This window comes from Liolophura sinensis, chromosome 9 (genome assembly GCF_032854445.1).
Source record: "Liolophura sinensis isolate JHLJ2023 chromosome 9, CUHK_Ljap_v2, whole genome shotgun sequence".
Taxonomy (NCBI): domain Eukaryota; kingdom Metazoa; phylum Mollusca; class Polyplacophora; order Chitonida; family Chitonidae; genus Liolophura; species Liolophura sinensis.
Genome location: NC_088303.1, coordinates 27,523,715 through 27,550,258, shown reverse-complemented (window position 1 = coordinate 27,550,258; position 26,544 = coordinate 27,523,715). Strand labels below are relative to the sequence as shown.

At 38.9% G+C, this 26,544-nt stretch overlaps 1 protein-coding gene across 2 annotated transcripts in view; it reads right to left on the bottom strand.

The window, feature by feature from the left end:
* The window catches only part of LOC135475884 (uncharacterized), a 30,284-nt gene extending 8,385 nt beyond the window's left edge, over positions 1–21,899 (bottom strand). The window contains exon 1 of one of the 2 annotated variants that reach the window (XM_064755831.1): positions 21,790–21,899. The gene's annotated coding sequence lies outside the window, so the exon portion shown is untranslated. Of the gene's footprint in view, positions 1–6,501; positions 6,575–21,789 lie in introns of those variants that run through there. The other variant, XM_064755832.1, reaches the window with a different exon arrangement.
* Between the last annotated feature and the right edge of the window lie 4,645 nt (positions 21,900–26,544).

The following is a 26,544-nucleotide window of genomic DNA, read 5'->3' as shown; positions in this document are numbered from 1 at the left end:
CAAATATCTATTCACACCACTGTTACGATGCACAACACGAAGGTAAAATCATAGAGCTCGATGGTCCCTGACAATTTTCAAATAAAAGTGCAAGTTTTGATGATACATTATGTGTAGAGAATCAAATATCTATTCACACCACTGTTAGATGACAACACGAAGGTAAAATCATAGAGCTCGATGGTCCTGACAATTTTTCAAATAAAAGTGAAGTTTTGATGATACATTATGTGTAGAGAATCAAATATCTATTCACACCACTGTTAGATGACAACACGAAGGTAAAATCATAGAGCTCGATGGTCCTGACAATTTTCAAATAAAAGTGAAGTTTTGATGATACATTATGTGTAGAGAATCAAATATCTATTCACACCACTGTTAGATGACAACACGAAGGTAAAAATCATAGAGCTTCGATGGTCCTGACAATTTTCAAATAAAAGTGAAGTTTTGATGATACATTATGTGTAGAGAATCAAAATATCTATTCACACCACTGTTAGATGACAACACGAAGGTAAAATCATAGAGCTTGATGGTCCTGACAATTTTCAAATAAAAGTGAAGTTTTGATGATACATTATGTGTAGAGAATCAAATATCTATTCACACCACTGTTAGAATTGACAACACGAAGGTAAAATCATAGAGCTTGATGGTCCTGACAATTTTCAAATAAAAGTGAAGTTTTGATGATACATTTAAGGTGTAGAGAACATTCTGAAATATCTATTCACACCACTGTTAGATGACAACACGAAGGTAAAATCATAGAGCTTGATGGTCCTGACCAATTTTCAATAAAAGTGAAGTTTTGATGATACATTATGTGTAGAGAATCAAATATCTATTCACACCACTGTTAGATGACAACACGAAGGGTAAAATCATAGAGCTCGATGGTCCTGACAATTTTCAAATAAAAGTGAAGTTTTGATGATACATTATGTGTAGAGAATCAAATATCTATTCACACCACTGTTAGATGACAACACGAAGGTAAAATCATAGAGCTTGATGGTCCTGACAATTTTCAAATAAAAGTGAAGTTTTGATGATACATTATGTGTAGAGAATCAAATATCTATTCACACCACTGTTAGATGACAACACGAAGGTAAAATCATAGAGCTTGATGGTCCTGGCAAATTTTCAAATAAAAGTGAAGTTCTGTCAAAAGATTTGGTGCTACATAATAAATTATAGGAATAGCCTTCATTAATAATACATTCCAATGCAGATAAAAAGGTTTAACGTCAACTTCCGCACCCAAGGGAAAAACCGATAATCATCGACAGCAACAGCTCGAATTGTGAATCGTTCGTAAAGCAGTAAGCTTATTAGTCATCCGCCTGCACGATTTAATTAAGTGACGGATTAACGGACAACTTATACAATTATGAATTATCTATTGACAACCAATGTATGCTGGCAACACGAAGGTAGAAATCATAGGGTCTAATGGCCCTGATAATTTCAAACCTAACAGAGCTTGGATGCCAGTTATGCTGGAATACAAAAACGTACGGTTTGGAAAGACGGTGTAAGATCAAAGCAGGAATAAATATGGACACAATTTACTAGCCTCCTCTACATCTTGACTATTACATGTCCGATCCAGCGGCAAACTCTATAAAGCCAAATATTTAAGCTATATTCATATTCTCAAGTTCTTGGTCCATGAAGTTCAATTTAAGAAATTTTTCTGATACATAACATTGCACATTGCCCAAAGGTGTCCATAAATAGAATCGGTCTCACATCAATAGACCACAGATTGAATGCATTCCTATAGGTCAGTATCGTGATTTTTTTTGTCCAGGACTATTTTAAGCGTTATTTTCTATGAAACGAAAAAAGACACGCGCCAAGACACAAGCTGAAGAATTTGGGCGTTGTGCAATACATGTATGTATAGAAGTGACTTTAATCGTTATATCTGATATACGCACAAGTCAGTTTACAAGTGAGTTTGATCGTTTATCTGATATATTCACAAGTCAGTTTTGACCATTATCAAATACCTGCACAAGTCAGTTTGTCCTTTATTTGATACATGTACAAGTTAGATTCGCCTTTACCTCACATATGTACAGGTTAATTTGTCCTTTCTCTGATACATGTACAAGTTAAATTGGCCTTTATCTGATACATGTACAAGTTAGTTTGGCCTTTATCTGATACATGCACAAGTGAGTTTGGTCGTTATCTAATACATGTACATGGGAGTTTGGCCTTTATCTGACACAAGAACAAGTTAGTTTGGCCTTTATCTGACACAAGAACAAGTAGTTTGGCCTTTATCTGACACATGAACAAGTTAGTTTGGCCTTTACCTGACACATGAACAAGTCAGTTTGGCCTTTATCTGACACATGAACAAGTTAGTTTGGCCTTTATCTGACACATGTAACAAGTCAGTTTGGCCTTTATCTGACACATGAACAAGTTAGTTTGACCTTTATCTGATACATGCACAAGTGAGTTTTGGTCGTTATCTAATACATGTACATGGGAGTTGGACCGCTATCTGACACCTATACCGTAAATGAGTTTGGTCTGATAGATGTACCAGTATGTTAAACGTTATCTGATGCACATACAAGTGAGTTTGCCAATTAACTAATGCATGCACATGTGGATTAGGCTGTTATGTAATTCACGTACAAGAGCGGTTGGTCGTTATCTGATACACGTACTCGGGAGTTTGCCGTCATCTGTTACATGTACAGCCTTAGCTAAGCACTCTGATTCACGTACAGATTTGACTTGTTACCTGAGTGCACGTTTGATCGAGTTACTTGATACAGATACAAAATAGTGTGAGTTACCTGATACACGTGAACGTTCAGGTGAGCTGCCTGGTAAAGGTTTCAAAGGCGGTAGCCTACATGTAAATCCCCGATAATTGCCACACGTCGCACTGAACGTCCTGGACTTTACCTGAAAGCCTGGGGTGAGCATGGAAACACCCCAGATCAGCCATGGCATGCAGACTGAGGCAAGGAAGTCAGTCGAACGACCTTTCTTCGTCAATCCGAGTTAGCACAAGGGTTATTATTGGACACCCGTGACAGGGAAGCTCTCACCTCGGTCCCGTTTATACAAGTACGTCGTTTAGACGGATTACGACAATCATCGTATTTACCGCTTTTATAAGGCTTACCATAATATGCACAGAATTGCAACAAAAAGGCGCACAAACACCTTAAGGAGGTTTAACATAATAGGCATAGCCTTGTGACAGAGCACTTCATATGTCTAACCGAATCAGCGAAGGAATGCACAACCTTCTCAGAAAAAAAAATCCCCGATTGCGTAGATATTTAATACTTTCACGCTGTCTCAGCAGTTCGGAGAGTTTTCGCCGAAATTTTGGCGTTAGTATGTGATCTAGTAATATAAGCGACATAGGGAAAATATGCACAGAAAAAAAAAATTTCCTCAAGTTCCTCATCCACGATCAAATCAATACGACGTTAGAGTTTGCTAACCACATGGCCATGATCGTAGTCTCTGTCTAGAATGTAAAAAAAAAGAAATGGCAGTGGCACAACAAGCATATACAGAAAAGAACACAATCGCCATAGTCACTGAATGGTTAAGGAATGCTGCCACGTGGGAAAACAAGTAAGAGAAAGGAGCATAGACAAAACCTGTACGTTCCCAGTAGCCCGCATGTGTGTCAGTATTCAGAGGGATTGAATATGAATGACGTTGCTCACACAAACGCTATCTAAACACAATATTGCATGTGATCAACACAATGCTATACGTGCATGCTGTATGGTTGCTCCGGTAAAAGCGAAAATAAACACAGTCACAAAGAAGACAACAAGGGTGGCAGGGGGAATGTATATAAAACAAAAGGCTCTTTTGGCATCCACCTTGACACTATGTGAAGCTAAAGCTTTGGCCGTCGTTTTGTGGATTTGAGATAAGTATGTAAGACAAACGAATGTCCTAACCTACCAGGAATGGATTTGAAGAAAAAAGATGTCTGAAAAAGAGGCCTATGTTAAAACAAAAACAAACACGAAAACCCCAGACAATAAAAAACAGACTCATGCTGGACAACAAAACTGCGATGTATATTTAAAGATTAATCTAAATATATATATAGACAATAACCGAAGCTATATTATACTATTGAGTTTATTTGTGTATTATCGTGCTGCGTTTATAATTATCAGCTACTGTAACATCCTTTGCACTAGTGATAAATCCATTAAAGTGACGGAAGTGCTGCTATATTTTAGTAACACTATATAATTACTAAAACACTTCCCTTGTTGACCACTTCATGAGTTATTATAAACGTTTTTCTCCGCTGATTTCCGACAAAAACATATATATATATATATATATATATATATATATATATATATATATATATATATATGTCGAGAAAGACACAAGTCCCGCGATAATAAGTGGTACTATATGTATATGAACAACAGGGAGTTCAAGGCAAATACACACTGTGAATAGATAAGGCATGACCTTAATACCACATTGGGATTCTAATGTTCTCGCAGCACCGCTACAAACAACGGTTCTCCTTTCGGTGTTGTATGTTTTGAAAACAGGGGAAATTCTACAAGAAAAATACAAAGGCGGCTTTCATGACCAGACATTATGTAACCTCATGCAGATAGGCTATAATTAGTTTGGGGGTTCGCAGTACAGAGGTTGGCAAAATGATCTAAAACAATACTACATGTAAAAAGCAAAAAATATGTTCTTTAAGGCCATAGGGACTTTTTCTATCGTCCAATTACGTCAAAATCTCAAAGTAAAGCGAGAGTTTTCAACCTGCGAACATCGAAAGTCTCATGAGATATGGGACACTTGCATATAACGATATGGTACAATATGATTTCTGCTCAAATCTCGGTGGTGTACTTTAGGTGAATGCAGGAAAGGGCGTCTTTGAAATGGCCCTAAAAGCCGCCCAAAGCTGGTTTCGAACCGGAAATCTCATGCTCAGTACTATCACGGATGTGTATTTTGATGAAACGTTTCCTGTGAAGGTCAGAACAGATATACACATCGCTCCTTGCAGTTTGACACAAATAAACGCTTCATCAGCTGTATACGATAGCTGTATCTCTACATCTAGTGATATGACACCGATATATATATATATGATGGGGATCTATTAATAAAAGCCATGAAAGGAGGTAAACATGCAAATAAATCGAAACATACACAGGCAAAGCACTGTGGTGGCCTGCCAGGAGATCACAATACATCTACTGTCCTCAGAGAGGTACAGATATTTTGTTTCCAATACATTAACATGTTCATAACCCTGTAATACATTAATGTACTTTGTACCGGGTTATGTTCACCATAAAAACAACTTTGTTTACTCCTCTGCGTTATATGTTGAAATCAAATCGGTTTGAACAATGACTGATGATAATATTTTTAGACAGATACTTATTATACAAGCTTTTACGTTCTATGGTCAGTCTTTCTTCGACATCTGATAATATTAATAAACTTGAATTTTCCTTCTAATTAGTCGGTGAAATCTGCTATGGGTGACCGGTGTCCGTGAGATCAGTTGTATGATAACACATATTGACTATAAACAGAGGCCCACTAATTCCGTGCTGGAATATTAAAGGCTTCACACAGGTATTCAAAATAGCCCTGCACTTACACACGTAGTAAGAATAAACAGAGCAATCTATAGTTCGTGTGGCGGAAAGTTCATTCGGTCGAAACACCTGTGAACTATAAAAACATTGTACGTCTTTTTATATCTTTAAGTCATTAGAAATATCATGTTTTCTTAAATTGTTAATTACCCAAACTCGAATCTATTATGTATCTAAATCTAACTGTAATAAATTAATAAATTGCGAGATCAGACCCCTAAGAAATGCCTTTATCAGGTGCGCTATATATATATATATATATATATATATATATATATATATATATATATATATATACACGGATTAACAATTTCTGACATTAAATCCTACACTCTTATGTCGTGACTGACCAGTCCTTTAGTCAACGTGTTTTTTGCACAATAAATATCCTTCAGAGAAACAGGGTAAAATTGGTGATGGAAACAAAGTCCTGGAACAGAAATTATTTTATAAAATAGTACCAATTTCATAGAACAGTGGGATGATGGGGGCCCGCATATAATTAAGGTTAATCCAATCAAATAAATCCAATCCAATCAAATAAATCAAATGTAACATTATGTACAGTAAATACATACCAAATCTTTGCTGTTTCATTGATGTTTTTGTGTTTGCCAATGCATCTTTAAGTAATCACTTCTCAAAGAACTCAGTCCTTCAGAAACAATGTAGTGAAGGCACTGATACTCTTACCCTATAGAATACAAACTATAGGCAAAAGTTCACGAGAAAAAGATATTCCTTGTGGATATACAACTTCGTCACAATCCCTCCTGGCATAAAACCAGGGTTTACTGTACACAAAAGACGAAACGGTATATGTACTTACACAGAAATTAAGCATCCGTGTTCCGGTAATCAAATGATTTCCCAAGCCAACTGATCCGGTGTACGGATGTGTCCACCTGAGTGATAGATATAGACATCCAGCCAGAGTGAGAGCGGCTACAGGTGTCTATCTGTATAGAGATAGTTGATTGGATGAATCCTGTAGGGGGCGGACGGGTCTTTCCGTCGTCCGTCCGTGTGACGACTGAAGGCGATCTACTACAGGATGAGGTCCAATAAAAAAAATCGACCTCTGGCAACAATTCCTCATTATGTCTGCACCCTGCTGGTCGCTGTTCCCTTTATCCCAGTCTTACAAGCGAGCTTAGAAGTGCAGAACTAAGTAGAATGGAATGACAGGGATTTGAATACGGGAGTCAATAAAACAGCCCCCCCCCCCTCCTCTCCTACACCCCCCCCCAACACACACACACCAAACCCCCCTCATACACACATTCACACACAAACAAGACCAGTAGTGGTACGGTGTACTTCGGCGAGCAACAGTCAACCGTCAAAGAAGCGGTTGCTCGGGAGATTTCTGAGCGGCCGGAGAGGCCGGGAACACTAAAGACGGAAGCTGTCCAAGCCGGGTCGGTGTAAACAAGCAGGGAAGCATGCCGTGGATTACCGTGCACACATCGGCCTTACCGCGTGCGTGATACACTGGTCGGTCCCGAACACCGGGAAAGGCTCGGACATTCTCTGCGAAGGATCTCACACTGTAGGGCGTGTCAATACAGTCCAAATTAATGATGAACAGGCAGGAGAGGTGATATACATAGGTGTATACAGGCTTTATATGAATTGTTTTTGACCTTTGCGAGGTTCTTGCCTTACAGAGCAGCATAAAAACGATATATATTGAATTCGACAAGTAATGGCGTGGGTGTATCAACAATCCAGATGTGTATAATGCAATTTGAAAGCGGATTGCCTATTGATTGGTCACACGATTCTATGCCTTACTGCTGAATATACAGGCCACACACTGCATTAGTACACCTAACCAGAAGTAAAGGTATGTGCACAAATCAGGATATAAAGCAGAATGGTTTGAAAGAACGAAGATTCCTTGACACAATATCATTACGTACATGGAGAAGTATAGTTTAAATTTAGGAAACAAAGTTTGGCCGAAACTCAGGGCTTTCTGCTTCCAATCTTATCCAGATCCATTAAGACAATGATTTTGTGACCTTTCTTGCAATTCTTTAGCTGATGGAGTAAAGAAAGATGAGATAGACCGTGTAGCTCTTAACACATCGACAAAGCAGACTTCAAGTATTGCGTATATGACCACATGTCATAGAACTCCACACGTCCGCCGTGCAAGCGAATGTATACAAACATCGCGCATCTACAAACATTTAACATCAACGCATCGATTTATCTGAGCAGCTGCAAAAAATAATAGACTGTAATCCTCTACTTGACTTATTGGGAGTGAATAGCAGCAATATAAAAGTGTTCATTGGGAGGCAGACCATAGTGGTTTGGGCGATAATAATGGTCAAACATGTGTTTCAAGATGAAGGCAAATAAGATTCAATAACCACTCCAACCTAAGAGAAAATGTTAACGCTTTATCTTCTTTCGGTTGACGCCTTGGAATTTTTGGACCTCAACAAACCAAAAGCTTTCGCTCTGTGGAAAAACTTTGTTGAATATATATTTACCTCCAAATTTAATTTTGGCTCTTTGACCTGTCACGGTGTTACATGGCATGTTTTCATATGATCCTTTGTGTTGTTTTAAGTAAGTTCCCCATGTCATCCTTGGTATTTTCATGGGTTGTCCCGATGTGATCCTTGGTGTTTTTCGTGGGTTGTCTCAAGGTGTTCCTGGTGCTTTCATGTGCTGTTCCAAATGTGATCCTGAGTATTTTCATGTTTTCTTCAGATGTGATCCTGGGTGTTTTCGTGTGTCGTCCCAATGTGATCCTGGGTGTTTTCGTGTGTCGTCCCAATGTGATCCTTGGTGTTTTCGTGTGTCGTCCCAATCTGACCTTTGGTGTTTTCATTTGTTGTCCGAATCAGACCCTAGGTGTTTTGGTGTGTTGTTCCAATGTGATCTTGAATGTTATCGAGTGCTATTGAAGTGTGACCCTGCTTGTTTTTGTGTTCTGTTCCAAGCGTGATTCAGGGTATCTTCATGTGTTGTCACAATGTGACTCTGGGTGTTTTCGTGAGTGTTTCTTGTTTTGGTGCGTTGTTTCAATGTGATCCTCGACGATTACGCGTGTTATTCAAGTGTGACTCTGGGTACTTTGTTGTGATGTCACAATTAGTCTCTGGGTGTTTTCGTATTCCAGTCCTATACAGACCCAGCGTGTTTCCATGTTCCAACTTCTTCTGTAATATAAATCTCCATAAATTGTCTAAGTGTTCTCAAATGCAGGAGAATACAATCGTAGTAGACAGGATATCAAATACTCATTAAAAATTCCTCATTCTTAAAAAATTTCAACAAAACTCAATTGTTTACACATACAAATATTGACCTGTATTTCCATGGAAATGATAGCACCTATAACATCACTCGGAACCTTCAATTGATCTGGACAAAACGAAAAAGGCGATTTTTTTCAAAATCAAATTCTTACTAGACACCGTCGTGGTATGTTAAATCTGAGAAAGTATATGTCCTAGGTAAGTGTACGTAAAATTATTATTTTTTTATCACCTCTCTCAGCATGTTTACTAATATGCCCTAGTTGAAGGGTGTGGGAGGTCAGATATCGTTCAGTCGTGATCGATCGTAAACACCTGTCCAAATAGCTTAAGATCTGGAGCAAAAAAAACCCCCAAAAACCGAGCGAACTTGGCAAACAAGTGTGACCAAACAGTTCAAATCCGTGAGCTCTCTGCCCTGTGCCAAGTCCACTTATTGGTTAATTTACGTTGAAGACTTATCTAGTATTGCAGAGTAAATGCTGTAGTACGCACTGAATCAGAGGTGTTAAAACAAGGACTATCCTATCATCTCTAGAGATGAGCTCCCGGATCACACAGGTTCGATAAAAATAGCATTTATTGAGGGTTGTACATTTATCTTGTACATATAATCAGTACTACTGATCAGCGTCACAATATAGCAAAATAAACTTTAAGCAAAAATTCTGTAGGCTTATATCTAATGTAAAGTTCACAAAATTGTCCCAGCTGAGAGACAACATTCAGGCGCTGTTACGTTGAATAATAGTTCTAACACGTGAATAAAATAACTTATTATACAGGCAAATGCCTGAAGGTCGGGTATAAAGTCAAATGCTGTTGTGCTCTTGTATCGTCAACAATACAGTCCAACTACAAGTAAAAAAGAGTTTACCCAAGTATGAAGTTAGAACAAAGCTTTACTTACATGAAGCTGTCATGGCGCTCTAATATTACTAGATTATACACCTGGTTGTGAAGTCTCCCAGCTCTACAATTCATCGGGTTGCCCAGATCGTAACATGTTGTGATCTGATGGGTCACGTCCTTAACAGTCTTGCGTCTTAATACAGCCCCCTGCCACAGCCACCAAACCACAAGTGAACTCACAGATTGTAGCTGTCGGATTGCAACCATTGACTGTATACAAGTCATTACACGGGTTTAATAGAGTTACGGTTGAGTGGAAATAGCCGAGATACGGTCGACTGCGTCCTCATTTTGTGAAATTTATGTCTGCTGCTCGGGCTTACAAGTATGTTTATTCCCGTTTATTTACTACAAGCAATATGTAATTTAACACGAACCAGCAATTGTACGGACAATACAACCACACGTTTTGCCAAAAATGTTCTAAAGAAACTCCCAAAAAGTGCTCTTCTCTATGTAAGCCTATACAGTTTTCTTGCTCTCTTAAAACTGAAATGCTACGCACAACTTCAAAAATATTAAATCCAATAGTTTGGCAGCGGTGGAGGAGGGAAACGATTCATAATCTTCACTTAATGCTTTTTAAAGTGTGCGCAATTTAACATACTGACTATTGTATGTCAGTTTAAGACGTGTATGTGTTATGTGACGGTTGTGTGCCCCGCATAATAAGGTGGAAAATCTCGTAATCAACCTACAAGCATTCATCACGCTACGTAACATTTTGAGATGTTGGTGCTCATATTTTGCACCGTCTAATATGTTGTATCACTCAGAAATATTCACAAATCAACATTTGCGTTTGAAGATTGTCATTAAAATAGTCGCATGTCTTGGTCATCGTTGTCATAGATGTACCATAGCCTACAGATAATATAAAGATAAAACGCTCTAATATCTAGGGCATCTGTGTTCTCGTCAGGCTTCTTTTTTTCCCACTTTAGCCGGAAGCTGTTTCGCGCGAGTTCATTCACCTTGGGTTTGTTGCAGGTTGTTGTGTGTACAATTTACTCAGAGGTGAACGCTTTATGCCAGGGGCTAACTAAAGGATTATCAATATGATATGCACGTGTTAATAAGATTATCACATCTTATTCGCCTAATTTATCTGCGCAGTTTATGTCTTCATAAATATAATGCGATAACATCTGGAATGGGATAACTTATACAGGATATGGCCCATAGCTATTTAGGGTATGTAAATATACAGTCTGTGACTGAGTTCCTGGCAGCTACACGTAGGCTTACCGTAATAAGAAAAAGGGTTTTGAAAACTGGCTGAACTGATAATGGATACGTAGCTGAACGTTTTATGCTAGATATAGTATTACGACTCATCTGTAATAGATAAAGAAAACTTGAAAACTCTGAATCGTCGCTACGCAGATTGAGGATACTTTGCAGAAAGCCTGAAGTTGTCGCCCTTGGCTGACTATAGTAGCATATGCTAAAGATATATAGGGCTATTGCTGTGGTTGCCGTGATATAATTGCAAACAGCTAGCTCACGAATGCATTCTTAGTGGAACAGAGCACGTACCTAGAAGTGGACGTAGGCCTATACAGATATGCAGATAAGAAAGAGATACAAAATAAAATCATAATAATAAAATAAAAATGAGTAAATACATAAACAAATTCATAAAGTGAATAACACCGAAGCATCGACGGTTATGCAGTATCTGGCCCCTGATCACACTTAATCGGTGAGAACTCAACTGTATATATTTGAAAAGACGGATAAGCAAAATTCTTGCATGAACAATAGCATTTCTCTGTAAGACATGTCTCGTGCGAAATATTCATAGCACAGAAACAAGAACTCTTGTTTGTGCACTTGTATATGAAATAACATATTCCGCACAGGAAACCTACATATACATATAGTCGCACGGGAAACAGCGTGAAAAATGCTGTTTATTTCTCATTTAATTACAAATATATACCGCTTACACCCCATGATTGCACTGGTTCGGATGTGTGAGATGTAGTTTGCATATATAGCCTGTATATCCTATTTGAATTTGTGTATGCATCAATGCTCGAAGCATCAACACCGAGACACAACCTGTCTTTTATTATAAGTTTATTTATTCAGTACCTATGATTACAAGTGTGGAAAATGTCCATTATACTGTACATTTACCAACCTATAAATCAACGCATATGTAATTATCTCTTACGCAGAATACATATCTGCTGTTTGTCTTTCACGTCGGACTGAAAAAATTGCCTGTTTAAAGGACTAACGAATGATCTACGAACGTCACAACATGCATTTAGATCCTAGTCAAAATATACAGAGGTCACTCAACGAGCTCATGCAATGAAGAGATCTTTTACTTACATCTTTTATTTATTTATTAATTTCACAGGTATTTTAAGCCCTGCTCAAGGATTTTTCAATTATATGACGGCGGTCAGGTTGATTCGCGGAGAGGTTTGAGTAAACCACCGTATATACTTCGCCAGGTGCAAAGTATTACGTTAAAGGTTATGTTTGTAATGAGAAATGCACACGTATGCAAACTGAAAACCAGCAGAAAATTACCATTTTAAACAAAGTGTTGAAAACCGATCCTTACATGGGTCTCATCTTACGAAGCAGCCGCAAACATGCACCGAACGTAAAATAGGGCAACATTGAACTGAAGAGATACGTCATCATCGTATAAATGCGCCTGACGTAACGTCGGGATATAGCTTTAATTGTATAAGGCTGTTCCGGGCTACATCTCAACAGCGGGAGATTCTTTTCCTGAGATCTAAGAAATTAAATTTTTGGCCTATATATCTACTGTTCCACATTTAGCCGACGTAATATACCGGAAGTTCGACCAATCGTCTCAACAGGCAGACATTATAGGGTCAATAACACCATCAATATTTAATTCAGCGCCTTCGTAAGCTCTGTATGTTTCAACGTTTCAAAAGACATGCCATATCTTCATAAATGTCATTACGTTTTGGCTCTAAACATATCTAGACTACCATCGTATATACTTAGTGGGTACCACAATTTTTAGAACACGTTGTCTCAAGCATAGGTCTTCATTATCTGCAACTGACTATGTGGCACGTGTCTATCATGATCACACTTCTATTGGGCATGGACAGATCTAATAAAGATACACATCCTGTCCTCGAGGTGTTGAAATAGGACGTATATAGCAGGATGGCCGTTCATAGCGGTATGGCCGTATACAGGGAGTGGCTTTGTACGTATCGCCTGATCTAGACCCGTAGGCGTTCGTTCTGATCTAGCAGCTCGGTCAGATAGGTCATCTGTTAGATGTCGTATACGAATCTGTGATATACCGTGTTTCCATGTCATTTTGAGCACAGATCAATTAGGTCGTACCTATAGGATTAATGAAGCGTTAAAATACAAATCGTCGATTACTCCAATGCAGTTAGGTGTCCATCATAAGGTCACCATTTTACCAGCGAAAAACGTTCCCCTGGCTCTTCTTATTTTGTTAGCCCTGATTTGAGATCTCGGGAACCAGCGGTTCAAATGTGTACTTGAAAATAATGTGTTGTAAATCTGAAAGTAGATTTATATTTAATACAAAGTAAATTGTACTCTGTGGCAGAATGGAGATACCCTTACTGGAATTCTGAATTCTGAAATTCTGCCCTTAATGTATAATAATTCCTTTCCGAAAATGTCAACTTGGTAACTCAAGGGTAAGACGGGATTTCATCAACTGAACAAACTCTTACTACACTTTTTAACAACTGCATGGCCTTGGTGAATACTATATTAAGGTCCTGAAATGTTGGTACCTCCAGGGTATATTAAGTCGGATTTTCTCACCTGAATGAACTCTTACTGCAGTATGAGCGAATGCATGCATGGTCTTTGCAGCATAATGGATATTCCTACCCTAGAAAACACTGTTACCTCCAGGTTATGAAGTCGGGGTTTTATCAGCAGCCAAGTTTGATTTGATCACATTTTACGATTTCATCTGGTATACTGACCTACCTTTTAGTGGTTCTTTCACCTGTGATTGTCTTTCTCTTGCTGATGTTCGTGTGAAAACTGTGCCCTATAACTTTAAGCCATTCACAAACTGACCTGCTCTGCTCTGCCGTTCATAGACCTCATTCCCCTTCCTCCTCTCCCACTGAGTGCGCGGTCTATTTCAAGAATCGGAGACAGTGTGAATTCTCGGGGCCCGCACCTGTGTTTTTTTTAAACAAACGTTCTCTTGATTGCTATCTGGCTAACACAATACTGTTGGTGAGTTCGCTAAACACAAGTGAAATTGACACAGACCTTAATTACGAGAAGCATGTTTCGAAAGACAAATCGCTCATTTCCGATTTCTCAATTATACTCGGATAATTACATGCAGAAATGATGGTGTAAAAAAGGTCATGACTACCAGTCATTATTACATGTAATATTTGTGAGCGTGGTTTTAACCTGAGACGTGTCGATATAGGCCGTAGTTTTAATAACACCACCATACCCATATTGCCAGAGACAATAAAAAAATTATTGAGACAGCGGTACTTCAATAAGTAGGGCTATTCGACAGAGGATAAATATGCAATTTGAAGCTTGCAAGTTTTACAGCCCCTGACGATGTAACAGATTGGATGAAATATACATGTATACGTCATGACTTCAGTCAAAACCCTTGACTGCATTGGTCTTCTCTCGGGTTGCAAACTGCATGTCGTTCAGAAATTGTATACATGTGATGCCGACCTTGGACAATGAACACTGACTTGGAAACTCTCCTAATTCCGTATTTTTGATATTCCTTTCGGTACCTGTTGCCTTGCAGATACTGTCGTTCTATGACAGCTTGGCAATTTGCAGTTTAGCCAAATGCAAATGATGTTGTTCAGAATTCAGAAGCGACATGGTTGACACAGTTTCTATCACTATGATCACGCAGTATAGTCGTGTCTACGTGAGAATGATGGGGACATCACGTGGACAGTTAGCCTGACATTATTGTGATAACAAACAATAACCATATTATAAACAATCGAACTTGTCTTTCGGCTGCATCGCTCCAAGACAAACTGTTATAATTCCATAAATTCCACTTGGATTACTTTATGGTAATGTATGAAATAAGATACGATGCAACGTTTTTTTTTTCAACATACTGGTTCGAAGTCAGGTATGCCCCGGCATAACTTTGCTAAACTGAAGAGAAAGTTGAACAGATCCCTGTATTCACCGCTAGGAACGAGATAATCCAGGATTGGGTCCCAGGATTCGCCGGGATGAGAAGTGAACAAACCCTCTTCAGGCTTCCGTTATCATTTATGTACAGACCTCAGTTAGACGCATATACCAAGTTCAATATCACGTTGATGGCTTCCATGCAGTGTGAAGGGAAATAAGCTGAAACCTAACAGGAGATTCCAAAGCATCACGTGCCGTTGTCACTGTTTATAAGGGAAATTGAGGGTGAAGGGTGGGGGGGGGGGGGGGGGGTCGCATAGAGCTCTCACACTGAGCATCCTCGAACAACTCTAAACTAACTGTCACGTCAGTCATTGATGGGGATTGTCGAATGAAGTATATGAAAACCTATTATGTACTGACCGTTACTAAAACCGACGAAAGAAGAAAGCAAATGTCAGCAACTGGAAATAGTTGTATGGACACGATAGGAGGAATTAGGAAGTGTAATTACTTAAATAAGTTTAAGTAGCTAAACCACAATGGTAGTCCAAAATACCCCCATCTTCAAACTTATATGCGCAAATTGTAACAGAAATGCGCATAGCAACTATCAAAAGAAAATGCCAACAACAACAGGGCTAGTGTTCAACAAAATCGACAATATAAATCAAGTAAGTATAAAAAGGTCAACCTATCTTGATTTTGTTTGACACAAACATGTAAAACCTTTGAAAACAATCTACATATCTGCAGCTTGCTCTTGACACGGAAAATGGGCAGATCGGAGGAAGGCAGCCAAATGTCTCCTGGACTGGAAAATCTCTTATACTGTGCCATATATTTAAAAGGCTATATAAGATGCTTGGATTTTATTTCTTAAAATATTTCTTGGAATGGAGTGTACGATGTGGCCTAACATATAACAGTACAAAAAAGCTTCTCGGCTCTCTTTTGGGGGTGAAAACTGGCTTTAAAGGATTAGTGTCCAAATTTAGCTATTGGCCCTAATTATAAAGATTATAACCTGTTTAAACAGTATGTCACCGGGAGGGCCAATGAGAAACATAATAATGACTTTAAACCCAACAAAAACAATAAATTTACTGCCCTAGCCGACCTCCAGCCGTCCGCCCGATACGGCTCAGGGAGGGACGTCATAGATGGTCAACCCAAGTCTAGCTAGCCTAACTGACCTGGGAATTCGTTTCAAAACGATGTCATTTTCGAGATGGATTCTAGTCACACAGAAGTAAATACACTGTTGTATCAATCTGAACCCATAATCTAAAATGTTGAAGTTTCGATTTATGACGCTGACATCTCTGACCAGACTTCAGATTCCGAGTATTCAGAAGATGAATTTGATCTTTGTCCAGTCGTTTCCAGCCGGACTGGCAATGTGCGGACTGAAAAAGCTATAGCTTTACCCTGTGTTACACTGTACATTTCGTGTGTTTTTTTTATGAATTAATATTTATTTACTATTCTTTCCTTTTGTCCAATTCACAACAAACATTCTGTTCCCTGAGGGGCATTCTGAGGGGCTCTAAATTCATACCTATATGCGGTGACAACTACAGGCACATGTTACTGTCAGCATTCCAAATAAAGCCATGTACAGTATAAACACATGTATTTATTTATTTATTTATTTGGTGTTTTAAGCCGTACTCAACAATATCTCACTTATACGACGGCGGCCTGCATTATGGTTGGAGGAAACCGGGCTGAGCCCGGGGGGAACCCACGACCATCCACAGGTTGCTTACAGACCTTCCCACATACGGCCGGAGAGGAGGCCAGCATGAGCTGGACTTGAACTCACAGCGACCGCATTGGTGAGAGACTCCTGAGTCATTACGTTGTGCTAGCGCGCTAACCAACTGAGCCACGGAGGCCCCTTAAACACAAGTAGGATGTAGACGTCGGCGTCAGAGTGTACAGAGATTTACTATCTATCAGTTTTCAGTTCAGCTGTAAAATGGTGAGAGCAGACACGGCTGTTTTCCGTGGGTACAAAATCCTTCCTTCTTGTGCAATAAATCTACGACTCCTTGAGGGCCAACTCGACGGTCTTTCGACGACCTGCGTACAAACGTATGCAGAACAGCAAAACATTTCGTGGAGAAATCCGATGTGCTTGTTCTCACTTTTTGACACTGAACTAAATGGCGAATCTCTAACACCTCGTGAAGGTTGGATCTGTATGACGTAATTCGACGCAGACTACGAGTGTTGGTGGAAAAATGCCTAAAACCAGCCTAATCTGGTGATTTTAAATGCCACATTACTCAGATTAATGTACCCTTTTTCAAATTTTTTTTCACACTCAATTTAACAAGATATATAGGGGTAGCTAATTATGAATAAATAATGAACCCGGAAACTCATCCTTTAAACTATAGTTTTCCAATGGCCCCATCAATCAGTTTGGGAATTAAGTGGGCTAATGTGGTGACGTAAACGGTGAAAGCTGTTAAAACAGAATTGAAAGTAATATGCCTCAAAATTTTTTTTCTAATTGACTTGGCGTATCTTTCTTCATTTTCCTTAAAACCTTACTCTTCGTTTTATATTACCTTTTCTTGTAACCTTTAAATACATAACAGAGAAAGAAGAGTTCTAGACACAATAATAATATCTGTAATAATATTTGACGAAGGATCCTGTGGTATATTTCGTTGTTTGTTTCTGATTGCTTTCTTGGTGTTTGTGTTTTTTTTTGTTCATTCATCGCAAAGCCTTCTAATCTTAATCACGCTTTCATTATATTCTAAGCCTTTCCACTTGCCAAAACCAATACTGGAGAACCATTACCACAAGCAATTTAATGAACTAATCTATACTTTTGATCTAGACAGCTATCGGTTCAACATATCTGAGTTTAGGGAAAGGATGAATCATTCTCGAGTTAGAACGTCTTTGTGATTCACACGTGTTTGCGATCTCGTGACTGTAACGAGATTTGGGTTTAACCCCCGGATTTGGGTCGAAACACGCGAACATAATCCAGCCTAGTCCGGGTTTTCGGACATCCAAGGTCAGGTGCCGGTCATTAGCTAAGGTTGGAAGGCCAACAGTTTGTAGCTCTGCAGTGCATAAGGAAATCTGTGAAAGCACAGCGTATTTTTTTTAGTAAGGCCATTTACCTATGTGCATTCGATACAATAATCTGACACATTTCCGGAGCGATGAATATCATCACACATGCAAGACTCGTTTTCTCGGTGCCTTGGCCGAAAGACAATACACGTCTTTTGACCACTATGTAGAGGATTTTTAAGCGATCAACTCAGCAATACTTACTAAAATGACCATAGCTTTGACAGTTTTGGCAGTGTACAATTCCCACGCAGAACAAATATCCATCGTTATTATGGGGACATAGGAACTACAGTGATACCTTTGTTCTGAATCAACAGCAATAAACTTTTACTTGCTTAAGCAATTCCAAGGTTTATGCCACGTCCTTCTGTTTAAAACAGACCGATATCCCCACATGGTATGAACTGTTTCGATCTAAGTGTACCTGAAAAATAGCACGTATTATTCAGAGTGACAAATGCAGTGTATATCAGTATATTTTTTTTTTGGTCAAAAAAGAGTTCAGTGTAAGTAAATTCTATTTACCAATAATTTCCAGCGCATTTCACACGCTGGTCAGCTGTTTGCACTCATCCCGATGCTCAGCTCATTCTGCACCAGTACACAGGTATGAGACAGAGTTTCTGTTTGCATAACAAAATGTTGACATCACACTCTGGCAATATGCCATGGACGCTATGCGTTCCACAAAGCCTATTCCGTCAACATAAACGATGAATCAAATACAAGGCGTTGACAGCTGATGTTTCGACATCGACCAAGTAAATAAGGGCGGTCGGACGCCACGTGGTGTACGGCAAGGGGAATTGCCCAGGCCCTGTTTATTTAAACTGATATGTTGGAAATTGAAGATGAGGTGCTTGGCAAACAAGTTCGGTGACGTGTGTGGCACAGATACCAAGGTTGTTCTCTCTCAAAGAGGAAAAGACGTTTCCGAGGCGTAAGGTAAAAAAGTGCAACCTCATTCAGCGAGCACGATCAACGTAATAACTGCACCAGGCGGGTTTCCTCAGACTGTTTGTTGACGGCTTTGTGAAAAGATTTAAATCAGCGTTGCTTATTTATCATGACAGAGATTATAAAGCCTTGTTAAAATTGTCTAGCCCTTGAGGCATTCCATTGTGATATTATGTTCTTAACAGATAGCCTAACGCAAGGAGCGGCTCTGAATAAATGTCCCCCAAATCCAAAACCTAAGTCATGCTCAGAATATTCCATTACTTTTTTGAGTGCTCGTCTAAGAAGATTAAACTACACACACCCAGATCAACACGAAATCAAGTGAACAGTGAACAAATAAGTGCAGCGGGCAAAAGGTAATCGTGGCATTAGAAAAACGTTTCTTTAAGTTTTGTGATGCAATGAATACAAGGCAAGGGTTCATTGCCTATCCTACAGATGCTTGAAATAGCTTCCATCCAAAGAAAGCCTTTCCCAGACTCGCCTTTGTCTTTTCCAAAAGAAAGGTAGAGAAAGCTGATAGATATTCAAAGACGCATTGCAAACTTCTTCAAGAGAAGGAAATACAACCAACGCATAAGACGTAGAATCAGTTTACTGGTTGCAAGTATAGCCATTACGCCCTACGCAAGCAACCTTAAAACGTTAAGCTGACACTGCTGATTAAAGAACATTCCCTTACAACAGTAGCATCTATAAAAAGTAGTTCGGCATAAATCCTGCATAATACATGAGCTTGAGCTGTTGTTCGGACATATATAGTCATGGTCATATTATTCTCTTGTGAGACATGGAATGATTGTTAATACTATAACAAGCTAATCTACTGGTGTGGTTGATGAACGACTTGGCAAGGCCTGAAACCAATACCACAAAATGCTTTTTGACTTAAGTCAAAAATGTAAAAAAACAATATAATATGAATGCATTTAGTTTATGGTACAAGAAATTCAAACTACATGTGACTAATTTCAACTCTCTCAGTGCAGACATAAGTATTTAAAATCAAATTTCAAATTTTGGCTAAAGTTAAAACTAACTTTCTGGAATTAGTCCCAGTCCAGAAGCACACAAATTTTGTAAATGGAGCCTAAGGCACAATTATTCTTACACACAGCACATATCTGCAAGCAAAACCCGCCATTTTCTTTCCGAGGGCGGACATCGAACGTGTTAAGTACTCATGCACATGCACCAGCCAGCAGTGATAGGAAAACTGTTTACTCACACTAATTGTGCAACGAATTGAAATCTATTAACACACATATCCTTCTCTAAAAATAGGTCCTCGTTTAATTTGGATTCACAGTAACTGAGACAACACCTACCAAACAAATGTTGCAATGACAACATTTAAGGCTCCACTCTTATTATGATACATGTGTATGCAGCATTTGTATCACACAAGGAATGGTACCACTGCTTCCTCCCATAATGATATAGTAATTCTTTTTGCCATTAGAATAGCAACCATCGCGAAGATTCCGAGACCCGATCGTTAATTCCGAAACATTTCCCAAACATTAAATTTGCCAATATAAGTTCGTTCTCTGAAATTCTGGTCTTGTTTAGTATACGGGTGTGCAACATGATGTAAATGTGTTCACCATCATGCTATGGACTCTTTGACACTACAAACCTGAAATTATCTAAGTTTGAAATTTTGTCTTGGACAGTTTTGTGGAAGACACGTTATTTTGACGTAGGTAACTTTGGCTGAAATGCCCACGCTCTTTGGGGTTTGTTTTAAGGCTAGTTGGCCGAAGTTTCCGTTCGGGAACTTACGTATTTCCGGAGTATTCCATTCCACCTTTTACTCCTGCTCTGAAAACCCAAGTTCCCAGGATGTGGTGATCTTTGTTGTACAGCATCTAGGATTCCTCAAAGCCTTAAAATCAATATTTCTATACAGTTCAAGTTTAAAAACCTTCGAAGACCCCCCCCCCCACCCCAGCCACCTTTTTCATTCAACAAGGGGCACAGCTTGAGATCAGTGCAAAATTTAGTGACGAAAGGTAAGATATAAGCTGTATACGACAAAAAGTGTCATATTGTCTAAAATTTCTCTAGCTGAAGGTGTTAAAAACTGATCATCCTATTATATATATATATATATATATATATATATATATATATATATATATATATATATATATATATATATATATATATATATATATATATATATATATATATATATATATATATATTTATTTATCTGTTGATGTAGTTAATGATTGGGTGTTCAAATTGTGGCTTCTGCTTGAAGTCCACTACAACCCTTGACAAATATGTTAAGGTCGTATTATGAAATCAAGCCCTTGCTAGCTTCCCTCACCCATAAACTTGATGACTGTCACATAGCCTATAGTAAATGTCCCTGAATCTAAGCGCCAAGTCCGACATTCGCATACCAGTCGTTAATACGAGTTAGTTAAGAAACACAAGGAACTACTCTATACTCTTGTACACGAAAATACTCATAATCTAAAGAAGCCACTAAATAGGTGTTTACTGGCGAAAGTGATCTGTTCTAGGACCTATTATGCATAAACCAAACCCACTTGCGTCAGAGTTTGTTCGCCCACGATTGATAAACATTCGTTTGAAGATGAGGTCCCATCCAAGATCTATGCTCTGTGTTTTAACCGGATAATTTCACTATTAAATGTTACCACGTACAAACAAAATGAAAAGCCTACCTGTATAGTCTGTTGTGGGGTTTCACCTGTAACTCGTACTCCTCCTGCTATCCTGAACGTTCGGGTGTCCGCTCGGTAAGATACACACGCAGGGGCTCCTCCGCGAAACTGGTATGCATACACTATACGTCTCAAACCCTATTCTACAGCTGCACAGGGTAGACGCTGCGGACCGATCTGTGCTTTTCGAGATTGAGGTATTTAGACGCTAAAGTGATGTTAATCTCAGTGGCAAACGAGATGAAATGCGAGTCTCCCTGGTGGACAGGCCGATATAATAAAAAAAGCCTTCAGCGACGGTGCTCATGGGAACAAGCAGAGCGTTAGAGACGGTTCGAGTGGGGGATTTCGTCCTGTTTGCAGGAGCATCGGAGCAGATGTTCTGAAGAGGTTAGTCCTCAAAGCAGCTTCAAGCTAACTCTGGAATGACGCGTATTTACAAACGACACAGGCAGAAAAAAGCAAAGTGTACCTATGTAAAATCATTGTCTTTTGACGTCGCCAAAGCCACTTCCGCTGTTCAAATTCTATAACAACCAGAAACTGTGACTTACATGTAGTCAAACGAATCGTGATTCACTGTACATATATGTGAACATATTTATGTTCGGTTTTCCTAAAAACAGATAATCGAATCAATCACTGTTTTTTTCTTTCTCCCACGCACACACCGAGATATCACGAGACCACAGCAATGCTATGTTTCTGCAATCGGTCCGCTGAAGATCCACAATGGAGATTGTCTTAGTTTTAACATGGCAGGGTTTTAAGACCCTTTAAAAAGTGTCAAACCGTCACGGCATTTACATCTGACATTACGCTCTTAACAACTAGACTTAGTTAAAAATCTATGCACTTAAATGATCCCCGTTGAAATATTTCCCCTAAAACCCTGAGATTCAATGGCCTTTTAAAAAGGGTTCAGTGAGTTTCCAGGTTGGAGGGAGCCACATTATCTACCCGTGTTACCAGGCCATCACTTTTGTAAGTAATGGATGCACTCACGTATACAATTTGCATAAATTTATTTATTTATTCATTTGATTGGTGTTTTACGCCGTACTCAGGAATATTTCACCTATAAGACCGGATTATAGTTAGCATGTGGGATTATGCGAGCATTATGGTGGGAGGAAACCGGGCAGAGCCCGAGGAAAACCCACGACCATCCGCAGGTTGCTGAGAGACCTTTCCACGTACAATTTGCATAAAGGGTTAGCTCATGAAGTGATGGAGTACACCGCACACAAAAAACACTTATGTTGTATGAACACAAACTTGTGTATTTTCCTACAAAAGTCTTGTGTGATATTTGAACAATTTTATCTCGTGTTGAACAGAAGGTTTGTTGGATGTTATACACGAACTAATTTTCGTTGTTCCAACACAAGTTACGTTGATATTCATAAATTACCTCATTTTGATTCAGCACAATTTTGTGTTTTATTATTTTGGAGCACAAACACGTTTATTTCATATTTATTTAACACATGTTTGTGTTGGGGTAACACATTTCTGTGTTGAATGAAAATAGCACAAGTTGTTGTGTTAGGTTTCAACACAAGTGTTTTTTGTGTACACTGTATAGCCTTCCAAAATACTATATCTTAACAAATAGGGCATATAGGATTCACGTGAGTGTTGTTTTCTATCAACCACTCTTATCGTGCCTTTTCCTTCATGGAATGGATTCCGGTTCGTGGTGATATTTCAGTATTAAAGTACCAGGGCCCGGTTGTTCAAAAGTGTATTAGCCAATACCAGTATGAAGGCATATTATATACGTCCTATATTTGCAAAATCCAGCAAGCAATGCATTTGTACAGAGACCAAATTTAACAGAAGCAGATTTAGTTCACATTTAATACAATGTTACACAATTATTTGGGGCCATGTAGAAAACCTGGGTTAAAGTTAAATCTGGTATTAAATCCCCAGGCAGTTTTGAACAATCCGTTTTGTATCACACGGACTGATTAAATCACGATTAATGCTTACCCCTGTATCATTTCCCTCATCACCCCGAGGGCATTGTTATTTGTAAACTGTTTTGCTAATGAAATACATTTTTTGTTGAAGTTTTTAACATGTGTTTTAATTTATATCCAACGGAGAATAATATGGCGTGTCTGAATTTCCTGACATGCATAGTTATTCATGCATACTATTTAACTATTCCGAGAACTGTTGAAACTGGATCATTTCACGTGGATCGCAACGAGAAGATGAGACCAGTGGATAAACATGGGTTTAATAAGAGCGGTCATTGTGAGTGGTTGACTGGTCCGTTGTAAGCCCTGTGTCCGCGGGAGATCTGCTGTCAGCACACAGTGACCGGTGTCCAGTCTCACACCGTGTTTGACGAATTTGGCCGAGACGGTGTAAACTGTGATAGCTCAGAGCATCCCCGCGAGAAACGTCAAGAGTCCGAGCGGCGGAGAGCTTCTCACGTGGCTGATAACTCTGATCAAACAGAACACCTATTCTGAAGGGGAATAGGGAGGGGAGAGATGGAAAGGGGTGGGGAGCTATGCTATGCTGCTGACTTGGAAATTATATCACAATGGGTGTATTTCGTCACTATAGTGGTTGACATCGTTAATATAGGCAAAAGTATATTATTATGTTTTTTTCCACAAACTACAAATGTCTCATATTGTGTCGCTGAATAATATGTACAAAAGCTTAATCCGCGTGCCAGGCTAAAGTTGTGTTTTGTTCCCTCTGAATACGCGAAACAATATACGGAAACTATATTTAATTCGTTTTTAAGTCACACACCTTTTTATGCTACATAGAAAGCTTTGCTGGTCAAAATCATGTCATTCGAAAATTGTTTTTCAGTGGCAATATGTAACGGTTCCTATTTTACAGGACCTTTGGCATCCATTGGGCACCGCGTGCCACAGACTACATACACGTTAAGGCTGAAACAAGCATCTAAGCTGTAGCATACACCAATTCACTTGGCAATAAATACACACACAAATACATACGTGTACACTTTTAGCGTATTGACACTTTTGAGATGCATTGACAAAAGGAACAAAAAGAATGTTGAAACATAACTTGCAAAACTTGTCATTTCTTCTAGGCGCAGTGTCTGTTGTCTATAGTTAAGACAATAAGTTACACGTGACTGTTAGCACAAGGCATTAGGTTCGCTATCGAGGTAATCCTGTTATACGACATTACTGACTTGAGCGTAGCTATCGGGTGTAAACAGCAAATATTTGATATTAAATCTCCAAATAATGCCGCGGTTGTCAGCATTTATAGGCCGCAAACAAATGCAGCAGTTTTTCGTGGATACAAATGGATAGAGTACACTTACAGGTCCCGGGTGACAAAATACATATCTTTTAGCAGAGCGCGTGTTGCTAGGAAGTCTGTCAATGTATTTTACTCTTCAATAATCCCATCCGCATACAACTGTGATTGACATACAGGAACTTGTTAAGTTTAATTCAGTGGAAGGATTTAAGTTTGCTCAAACGTTTCACAAACGATTATTTCATTCAAACGTACATAGTTTCTCACCTAGTACAAAGTTTCTACATAGTTTTATAGACGATTTTTCCTCGCACATTTTCAGACTATAGTAAGCGTGTAGCGTCTAATTAAAGTTTGAAAATGTTAACACACAGACAACGGTGATCCATGTGCGTGCGCGCAATAAACGTGCGATATTAGAACAGATGTAATATACAGTACAGTGTCAAGCTGTAATTATTGTGATTTAGACGACAAATAAATCCAAGTGTCATGAATTGGTAAATAATGCTTAACAGCATCTGCTTAGAGCTCCACAAACTTGCACTGATTATTCCCTGATCATTCATGGAGTTTTGACGGATTGCCAAGACCAATTTGTTAAGGGCAGAATTATATGCAGCCTCAGCTTTCTTCCCACTGAGTTGAAGTAGGCTGCAATCACACCTTTGAGGAATACACATCCGCGATGGGCCATCAATGTTGGAGTCAGACACGATAATGTCCAAGCGATTTCAATGATTCATCAGGCGTTGATGAGTAAAACTGAATAATACCAATAACTTGCATGTTCTATAACTATATTCATATACGCGACAAACCATGCAAACTTTAATGTGTATAGAGGGCTTTCGCGCAGACTTTAACAACACGTTTACGATGAATAGCAAAGTTCGCCATGAAACTGCGCGTTGACGTGCAACCCTTACACAGTGTGTGTACCAGCAATCTTACTCTATCGCTATACCCCACCCCACCGCCTCAATGCATCAGAGGCCTTGGTTTGATTAAACAAAGCACATCTCGCCTTTACATGTATAAACTACAAATGTAGACGTCACTTCACCGGAGGAACGAAGAAATGACCTGTTCTCTTATAGGCCTACAAGGCAAACTTGACTTACGATTAAAGTACATGTACCATACAACATGTAGTTGTACATGTACAAAGTACAGTCATTATCAGTATGGAGGCTAAGAGGATATGCTTTTCAATTAGAATTCTCGATGTGTGGAACTACGTGTAACCTGTCTTATATCGTCAATTATATAACGTACTGTGAAACTGTTTATTTATTTTTTTTTAGACATTTGACTGCTCGGGTTAAAGGATCAAAGTACAGTCATTATCAATGTGGATGAGAAATATCCGTATTTCCGTAAAGTTACGACTTTGAGAGCTACCTGTCAGCCATGCTATGTCATCGAGACACCTAATGCAAGTTATAGTAGAGTTTTGGAGTTTTTTTAACCGGTAATCAT